Source organism: Brachyhypopomus gauderio, chromosome 8 (genome assembly GCF_052324685.1).
Source record: "Brachyhypopomus gauderio isolate BG-103 chromosome 8, BGAUD_0.2, whole genome shotgun sequence".
In the NCBI taxonomy this organism is placed as follows: Eukaryota; Metazoa; Chordata; class Actinopteri; order Gymnotiformes; family Hypopomidae; genus Brachyhypopomus; species Brachyhypopomus gauderio.
The window spans coordinates 19,471,197-19,481,308 of NC_135218.1; the positions used below are offsets into that span (position 1 = coordinate 19,471,197).

The following is a 10,112-nucleotide window of genomic DNA, read 5'->3' on the forward strand; positions in this document are numbered from 1 at the left end:
ACCTCATTTTAGACTACTACAGCAAGTTCAGCCTAAGAGTGTCATCAGGCCAGCTGACATCTGACTGGTGGCTGCTGGAAGTTGGCATAATCACTGGATGCACCATATTAGTGACACTCTTTGCTTTAGCAATGAACCAAGGGCGCAGAAAAAGAATGTAGAGGACAACTTGGCAAGTCCAGAACTAGGCAACCACCTATCAGAGCCTTCATGGACGACCTTCCAGTGACAACAACAGCTGCACCAGGAGCCAGGTGGATTCTCCAGGAGTTGGAGAGGATCATGTCCTGGGCTTGCATGAGCTTCAAGTCTGCAAAGTCCAGATCTTTGGTTCTGAAAAAAGGGAAGGTGTCAGATAAATTCTGCTTCAGACTGGGAGAACAGCTGATCCCATCAGTCACAGAGAAGCCAGTGAAGAGGCTGGGGAAGATCTTCAATTGCACCCTGAAGAGATTCAGTCAAGGCAACCAGAACCAACCTAGAAAGCTGGCTAAAGACTGTGGATAGATCAGGGCTCCCTGGAAGATTCAAGGCCTGGATACCAGCTTGGGATACTCCCACAGATTCTCTGGCCTCTGCTCATCTACGAGGTTCCCATGACTGTAATAGAAGGGTTGGAGCAAAGAGTGAGCAGCTATCTGCGAAGATGGCTGGGTCTGCCACGCAGCCTGAGCAGCATTGGGCTGTATGGGAGCGCCAATAAACTAAGGCTACCTTTCAGTTCAGTCAAGGAGGAGTTCAGTGTGGCACGGGCATACATGCAGTACTCTGGATCCAGAGATGCCAAAGTGGCTGGGGCAGGAATTGTGGTGAGAACAGGGAGGAAGTGGAAAACAGCAGAGGCAGTCCAGCAAGCTGAAAATCGGCTGAAGCACAAGACCATCCTAGGTACAGTGAATCAAGGTCAAGCTGGACTTGGGAGCACACCATCAACCCGGTACACCTCGGCTAGCAGGAGGGAGAGGCAGAGGATGGTGGAGGATGAGGTGTGAGCTTCAATCGAGGAAGATGGAATCAGCAGGGCAGTGGCTATGAGGCAGCAAGGTGCCTGGATGAAGTGGGAGCAGGCGATGGAGTGTCGCATTACCTGGAAGGACATCTGGCAGTGGAATCCCCAGAGAATTACGTTTTTATTCCTAGGAGTCTATGATGTTCTCCCAAGCCCATCAAACCTGTGTACTTGGGGCAAAATAGAAACACCTGTATGCCCCCTGTTCCAAAACAGAAATAGAACACATCCTGAGCAGCTGTCCCAAGGAATTAAGCGAGGGATGATATCCATGGAGACACGACCAAGTCCTAAAATCCATCGCTGAAACAATAAGCAAGGGGATCAAGGACAGTCGATGCACCCGAGCTACAGCCAAAGCCATTCAATTTGTTAGAGAAGGTCAGAGACCAGAGAGAACACCAAAGAAACACAGTGCAGGGCTGCTCTTTATGGCCAGAGACTGGGTGATGTTGACCTGGAAAGGCAGTTGAAAATTCCAGTCTACATCACTCAGTCAAGTTTGAGACCTGATATAATATTGGTATCTGCCGCCAGAAAGCATTTTCTCTTGCTAGAGCTAACAGTTCCCTGGGAGGAGAGGATGGAGTATCAGGAGCTGGTGGAAGACTGTAGGAGGAATGGTTGGAGTACCAGATGCATGCCAGTGGAGGTTGGAAGTCGGGGATTTGCCAGCTATTCTTTGAGCAAGTCATATGGAGCGTTGGGCATAACAGATGCCAACAGGGTAAGAGCCATCAATAGCAATGTGGAGGCTGCAGAGAAAGCATCCAGGTGGCTCTGGCTGAAGAGGGGCGAGAAGTGGGGCTAGTAAAATGCCACTTGGACACAGGCCGAGGTCTGATCAGCCTCGGTCGGGTTGCCTGGATGAGGGTGTATGTTGTGAGACCCGAAACACCCAGTGACTCCAGGAAACAACACTGATGATGTGTCCAAGGTAGTGCATCCTAAAGATGTTTATTGAAGCGAATACTTTTGGCAATATAGTATATATATATATATATATATATATATATATATATATATATATATATATATATATATCATATCATCATCACCACCATCACTGTCATAATCACCACCATCAGCTTCAGTTCCATCATTATTCAGTTCTAGTTCCACCATCATTACCATCAGCATCGTCATGATGACCATCATCACATTATCACCTCCTTCACCTCCATGACCAACAATGCTGTGATCACTGTCATCACAGTGACTACTGCAATCAGAACCCATATCATCACTGTCCACTCTGCCCACACTGTCATTCACTTCCATGTCCTTACGTTAGCATATGCTAATGCTAATGTAGCATCACTCCATTATTTTTCTTCTGAGGTCAATTTAGATTCAAAAGGAGAAAAACAGATAAAGATAAGCATTAGGATGCATAAAGCACACGAGTTTCAGCCAGGAACAATGAAAAACAGCACACACACACACACACACACGCACACACACACACACACGCATGCACGCACGCACGCACACACGCACGCACACACGCACACGCACTCACATCCCATACACACTCATACCTACACATACACATACACTCACATCCCATACACCTACACATCCCATACATACTCGTGCCTACACACACACACACACACACACACACACACACACTTACATCCCATACACACACACGGGCACACACACACACACACACACACACACACACACACACACACACACACCATTCTGAAGCTTTGTGTATCTCCTGCCCTCATTGTGACACTGGAATTCAGGACTATTGACGTAAACACTTCCGACTTCATGACGAAGATAAAGGTTAGCGTCTCTCTGTGTCACAGCCACAGACGCCCCCGGTTAGCCTTGCTTGCCACAGCAGTTTCAACGGCAAACAAGAAAAAAATGTTATCTGCTGAAAAACAAGCACCAAATCCCTTAATATCTCTATAGCTGTTAGTATCATGGATCACTGTCTGTTAATAATTATAACTATTAGTATCATGGATCACTGTCTATTAATAACTCTATAGCTGTTAGTATCATGGATCACTGTCTGTTAATAACTATAACTATTAGTATTATGGATCACTGTCTATTAATAACTCTATAGCTGTTAGTATCATGGATCACTGTCTGTTAATAACTATAACTATTAGTATCATGGATCACTGTCTGTTAATAACTATAACTATTAGTATCATGGATCACTGTCTGTTAATAACTATAACTATTAGTATCATGGATCACTGTCTGTTAATAACTGTAACTATTAGTATCATGGATCACTGTCTGTTAATAACTCTATAGCTGTTAGTATCATGGATCACTGTCTGTTAATAACTATAACTATTAGTATCATGGATCACTGTCTGTTAATAACTATAACTATTAGTATCATGGATCACTGTCTGTTAATAACTATAACTATTAGTATCATGGATCACTGTCTGTTAATAACTCTATAGCTGTTAGTATCATGGATCACTGCCTGTTAATAACTATAACTATTAGTATCATGGATCACTGTCTGTTAATAACTATAACTATTAGTATCATGGATCACTGTCTGTTAATAACTATAACTATTAGTATCATGGATCACTGTCTGTTAATAACTCTATAGCTGTTAGTATCATGAATCACTGTCTGTTAATAACTATAGCTGTTAGTAGCCTATCATGGATCACTGTCTATTAATAACTATAGCGGTTAGTATCATGGATCACTGTCTATTAATAACTATAGCGGTTAGTATCATGGATCACTGTCTGTTAATAACTCTATAGCTGTTAGTATCATGGATCACTGTTAATAACTCTATAGCTGTTAGCATCAAGGATCACTGTCTGGTAATATCTCTATAGCTGTTAGCATCATGGATCACTATCTTTTAATATCTCTATAGCTGTTAACACCATGGATCACTGTCTGTTAATAACTATAGCTGTTAGCATCATGGATCACTGTCTGTTAATAACTATAGCTGTTAGCATCATGGATCACTGTCTGTTAATATCTCTGTAGCTGTTAGCACCATGCATCACTGTTAATATCTCTATAGCTATTAGCACCATGCATCACTGTCTGTTAATATCTCGATACTGTTTGTTAATATCAATTATTGATGAGACTCAAACTTTTCAGTGTAAACCTTTCAGGGGAAAATATAATCTTGAACAACTGTTTTTCTAATGATCTATCAATTATCTTTTGTTTGGACCATGCAGCACATTGATGTGAGAACTGCACCACGCAGGTCTGTTGAAAAGAGCAGATATCCTGAGGTTTATATCAGGAGGTGCGCCAGCTTCATTCCAGAAGTGAGTGGAACCACGTGCTTCATTTACTCGATTCAAGAGGTCATTTTACACACATTTAACTTGTATACCTGCAAGTTCCCCAACTTTATCTTCAACTTAGTGGTAACAGAGTAGTCAATCAGTGCAATTTATTCTCGAAAGAGTGCCACACATCCACCACTGTTAACCAATCAGTACCAAGGTTGCCTTCTCATCCAAAATGGAAGAAAGGCTAGTTTTGACTTTGATGTGTACAGTACACAAAACAAAAATTACTGCATCTGTACATGAAAAGAGTCTGTTTAGTTCTGCACATGCGTATTGATAATGTTGTTCTTTTTAACTCAGTGTAGAGTCGCTGTACTCTCAGTGTAGGTTTGCTGTACTCTCAGTGTAGTTTCACTGTACTCTCAGTGTAGGTTTGCTGTACTCTCAGTGTAGTTTCACTGTACTCTCAGTGTAGGTTCACTGTACTCAGTGTAGTTTTGCTGTACTCTCAGTGTAGTTTTGCTGTACTCTCAGTGTAGTTTCGCTGTACTCTTAGTGTAGGTTTGCTGTACTCTCAGTGTAGTTTCACTGTACTCTCAGTGTAGGTTTGCTGTACTCTCAGTGTAGTTTCACTGTATTTTCAGTGTAGGTTTGCTGTACTCTCAGTGTAGTTTCACTGTACTCTCAGTGTAGGTTCGCTGTACTCTCAATGTAGTTTTGCTGTACTCTCAGTGTAGTTTTGCTGTACTCTCAGTGTAGTTTCACTGTACTCTCAGTGTAGTTTCGCTGTACTCTCAGTCTAGGTTTGCTGTACTCTCAGTGTAGTTTCGCTGTACTCTCAGTGTAGTTTATCTACTTGGCTCCACCCATTCCTAAATACACAAGTTCTTCTTTTGCGCACACACTTCATGTCTCGCTTTCATAAGCGCTGTGTGAACGCTCCCTCAGGGTGCTGTTAGTATATGACTGATATTATAATTCAGACATATTTGAGAAGTAAGATACGTTTACAAGGTAATTACGGAACATTTCTCTCCCCTTTTCGACTGCTGTGAATCTTGATTCATGCAGTTTACATAATCCCAGTAAAGGTTCAGTCTTGTTGATGGATTCTATACTGCAAAGCAGAGGAAAGCTCCTCTGCATCCATAACTCTTTCTGATCAGACATAACTGTGTTCCTGGAGTAGATCAGACCTCATGGTGTTCTGGAGTAGATCAGACCTCATGGTGTTCTGGGGTAGATCAGACCTCATGGTGTTCTGGAGTAGATCAGACCTCATGGTGTTCCTGGAGTAGATCAGACGTCATGGTGTTCTGGGGTAGATCAGACCTCATGGTGTTCTGGGGTAGATCAGACCTCATGGTGTTCTGGAGTAGATCAGACCTCTCAGACCTTCAGGGGGACGATTATACACCAGAATTGAAGAAGTAGGTTAGTTTCACACTCTCACTGTCCTGGTACTGTCAGTACAGAACTGCATGCATTCATTACCTGAATAGAAAAGGTTCTCAAAAGGCTGTCATCATGTGGGATGGGGCAGTAAGGAAGGGTTAACACTCCAATATACTCCACAACAACATACTCCACCACAGTATTCACCCACTACAACATACTCCACCACAGTATTCATCCACTACAACATACTTCACCACAGTATTCACCCATTACAACATACTCCACCACAGTATTCATCCACTACAACATACTTCACCACAGTATTCACCCATTACAACATACTCCACCACAGTATTCACCCACTACAACATACTTCACCACAGTATTCACCCATTACAACATACTCCACCAGAGCATTCATCCACTACAACATACTCCACCAAAGTATTCAGCCACTACTCATTAACCCACTGTCTCCAACATACTCAAATTACTGTAATAAAAAATGCATATCTGCAAGTTATCAGACTGCACTACACAAAGCATGAACTAAATAGATGTAACGTACTAATCAGGCAGACAAGTATCCAAGTGCGGATAATAGCCGCTTTTATTGAAACAATGATCACAGAGCTATCAAACAGGTGAGTTACTCCGTTGAAGGTGTGCTGTGCAGGAGTATAGTAATCGTGGTCAGGACAGTCCAGGGTCACGCCGGTGAGACAGAAGCCAGGAGGTACAGAGGGACTAGGTGGGAAACGAGGTCTAGGAGGAGAGCAGAGGTCGGTACACGGGAAAGCAGAGACACAGAGACAACGCTTGGTATGGGGCATGGCAACGATACTTCTCAACCCGGAAGAGTGAGGGGGAAGCTTAAATAGTTGCGAAGGGGAGGGGCAATGAGCGGCAGGTGAACCGCATCACACGGCGATCATGTGCTGTCCTTGACAGTAGAGCTGAGACTCCCAGCTAAATATTTTACAGAATTACTGCATCTCTCCTTATTTTAATGTTCTGGTTTGTGATCTCTTATCTTATCTTATCTCCTATCTCCGGTTTGTCCTTCTCAGTTTCATCCTCCAACCAAAGGGAGTTTGTCCTTGTAATTGTTGGGTCTGACTTGCTTGACAATATTTATTTTTATAAGCACTAAACAGATTTTATATTTAGTTATGTATTAGTTATTTGGTTTAACCAATATAAAAAATATTGAATAAAATATTTCTTCAGTTTCTGGTTTAATGGTTCAAAAAGCACACTAACTGCTATGCAGGGGTGAGACCTGACTCTCTGCTGGGTGAGAACTGTCTGCTGGGCGAGGACTGTCTGTCTGTTTGCTGGGTGAGACCTGTCTGTCTGTTGGGTGAGGACTGTCTGTCTGCTGGGTGAGGCCTGTCTGTCTGTCTGCTGGGTGAGGCCTGTCTATCTGCTGGGTGAGGCCTGTCTATCTGTCTGCTGGGCAAGGCCTGTCTGCCTGCTGGGTTAGACCTGTCTGTCTGCTGGGCGGAGTGAGGAGGGACAGTCGTGTCTCTCCCCAGAGGGATATTACCCAGCCACAGAGAAGTCGATGAACATCTAAAGAATGCATTCAGTAATCACAGACAGCTTGGAGCACGCCTGTGGCAACCCTGTATACACATACATCAAACTGAGACCTTTAGAAGGGCCTATCAAAACATATCACAGAAATAAATGCATTAGAAACCTTTATCTGTCCACCAAAGACCACTATTTGTTAGAACAATACAGCATGTCAAGGGGTGTATATCATGCTCATTAACATATGTACTATAACAGATACACAACCACCCATGACCTCATCACACACAGCCTCCTCATTAACGTATGTACTATACCCAGGCCCGTTGACAGTCTTGCTGGGGCCCGGGACAAGAAAGTTTCATGTGGCCCCCCACCCCCCACCCCCCTACCCCCCGAAAAAGACGTAATCGCAGTGGCATCGCCCATGCGCGAGGGTCTCACGCGCTGTCGATTCGCGAGGTCGTGCACCTCTCAAATTTTGTAACTTCGCGCGCGCCGCGCTTCAGCGCAATGAACAAACTCATGTTTGCAGGGTTCATACACCTTTATAAGGTGGAATTAAATCACTTGTACGTCACTTTCAAGGTCCAGTTCAATATTTCCCAGCATGTTAAACTTAATAAAGTTAAATATTTATACGTATACTCAAAATGATTCGAAATAATTCGCTTTTTTATCACATTATTTAATGGTTGTTTATTTTCAAAACGCCCAATCTTAACGTCTTCACGTTCTCTCATGTTTCGTCCTGGAATTACAAGAGGCTCGTATTTGTTAACGTAATACAAGAGAACTGTTCAGTCAGACAGATAGTTACAATTTCGCCTAAATTCCAGCACCTTTTAAACCTGGAACACAATGCAACATTAAAATTCGTCAGGTTAATGTTTTTCCTTTCTTTTCTGCGCTCCAGATTTGTGTTTTCTTTAACTATCAATCACTGTATTTCCCGCTGTTGGGCGGGTACCAACTGGCTACAGTCGGTGCTGGATCAAACCATTTTTCAGTGGGAGGCGGGGGTGTATGTACTTAATGGAAAATATGCAGATAGGTAAAAAACATATATATTTTAGCCATTGAGCTTATTTTGAGTACAGAATTTTATATTAATGAAAGATTTCAAGATTATATTTAAAATTATAGACTTTAAATAAAAAATTAATTGCTGGGCTCTTTGATGGGCCCGGGACAACAGACCCGGTTGTCCACCCCTGTCGACGGGGCTGACTATAACAGATACACAACCACCCATGACCTCATCACACACAGCCTCCTCATTAACATATGTACTATAACAGATACACAACCACCCATGACATCATCACACACAGCCTCCTCATTAACATATGTACTAAAACAGATACACAACCACCCATGACCTCATCACACGCACCCTCCTCATTAACGTATGTACTATAACAGATACACAACCACCCATGACATCACACACACACACACACACACACACACGCACACACACACACACACACACACACACACACACACACACCCTCCTCATTAACATCTGTATTATAACAGATACACAGCCACCTATGACCTCATCACGCACACCCTCCTCATTAACGTATGTACTATAACAGATACACAACCAGCCATGACATTACACACACACCCTCCTCATTAACGTATGTACTATAATAGATACACAACCAGCCATGACATCACACACACACACACCCTCCTCATTAACGTATGTACTATAACAGATACACAACCACCCATGACATCACACACACACACACACACACACACACACACCCTCCTCATTAACATCTGTATTATAACAGATACACAGCCACCCATGACCTCATCACGCACACCCTCCTCATTAACGTATGTACTATAACAGATACACAACCAGCCATGACATCACACACACACTCTCCTCATTAACGTATGTACTATAACAGATACACAACCAGCCATGACATTACACACACACCCTCCTCATTAACGTATGTACTATAATAGATACACAACCAGCCATGACATCACACACACACACACCCTCCTCATTAACGTATGTACTATAATAGATACACAACCAGCCATGACATCACACACACACACACCCTCCTCATTAACGTGTGTACTATATTAGATACACAACCAGACATGACATCACACACACACACACACCCTCCTCATTAACGTATGTACTATAACAGATACACAACCACTCATGACCTCAACACACACACACACACCCTCCTCATTAACGTATGTACTATAAGAGATACACAACCACCCATGACCTCAACACACACACACACCCTCCTCATTAACATATGTACTATAAGAGATACACAACCACCCATGACCTCAACACGCACACACACACACCCTCCTCATTAACGTATGTACTATAACAGATACACATCCACCCATGACCTCATCTCACACACACACACACACACACACACACACACACACACACACACACACACACACACACACACCCATCACATACTCACATGCACACATCACAAGAACCATAGTATAAGTGATTGTTCTCTCTCTCTCTCTTTCTCTCTCTTCTGCCTCTTTTCTCCTTCTCTTGCCTTCACTCTCCCCTCCCTCCTTCCTCTTTGTCTCATTCGTTTTCTCTTTTATTTCTCCCTCTCCCTAATCATCATGCAGGTTATGCTCCACTGAGCTCCTCTTCAAAACAAATATTTGCCAGTGAAAGACAAAGCTGGCTGCTCTGTCCTAACGAAGACAAGCGCAGTAACGAGGGGCCGTCAGCCAGGTGCAAACACCAGCCCAGTGGAATGTTGGGGGGAGGGGGGGTCTCTTGCGCCAGGGTCATTATGCTAATGATGGCTAATTTCCAAAGCTTGGCCTCACGTCGCCAATGACAACTGCTGATTGCT

The 10,112-nt window shown here is 43.2% G+C and overlaps 1 pseudogene; it reads left to right on the forward strand.

Moving 5' to 3' along the window:
• LOC143522244 (uncharacterized) overlaps window positions 1-1,914 on the forward strand; it is a 2,727-nt pseudogene extending 813 nt beyond the window's left edge.
• Window positions 1,915-10,112: the final 8,198 nt, after the last annotated feature.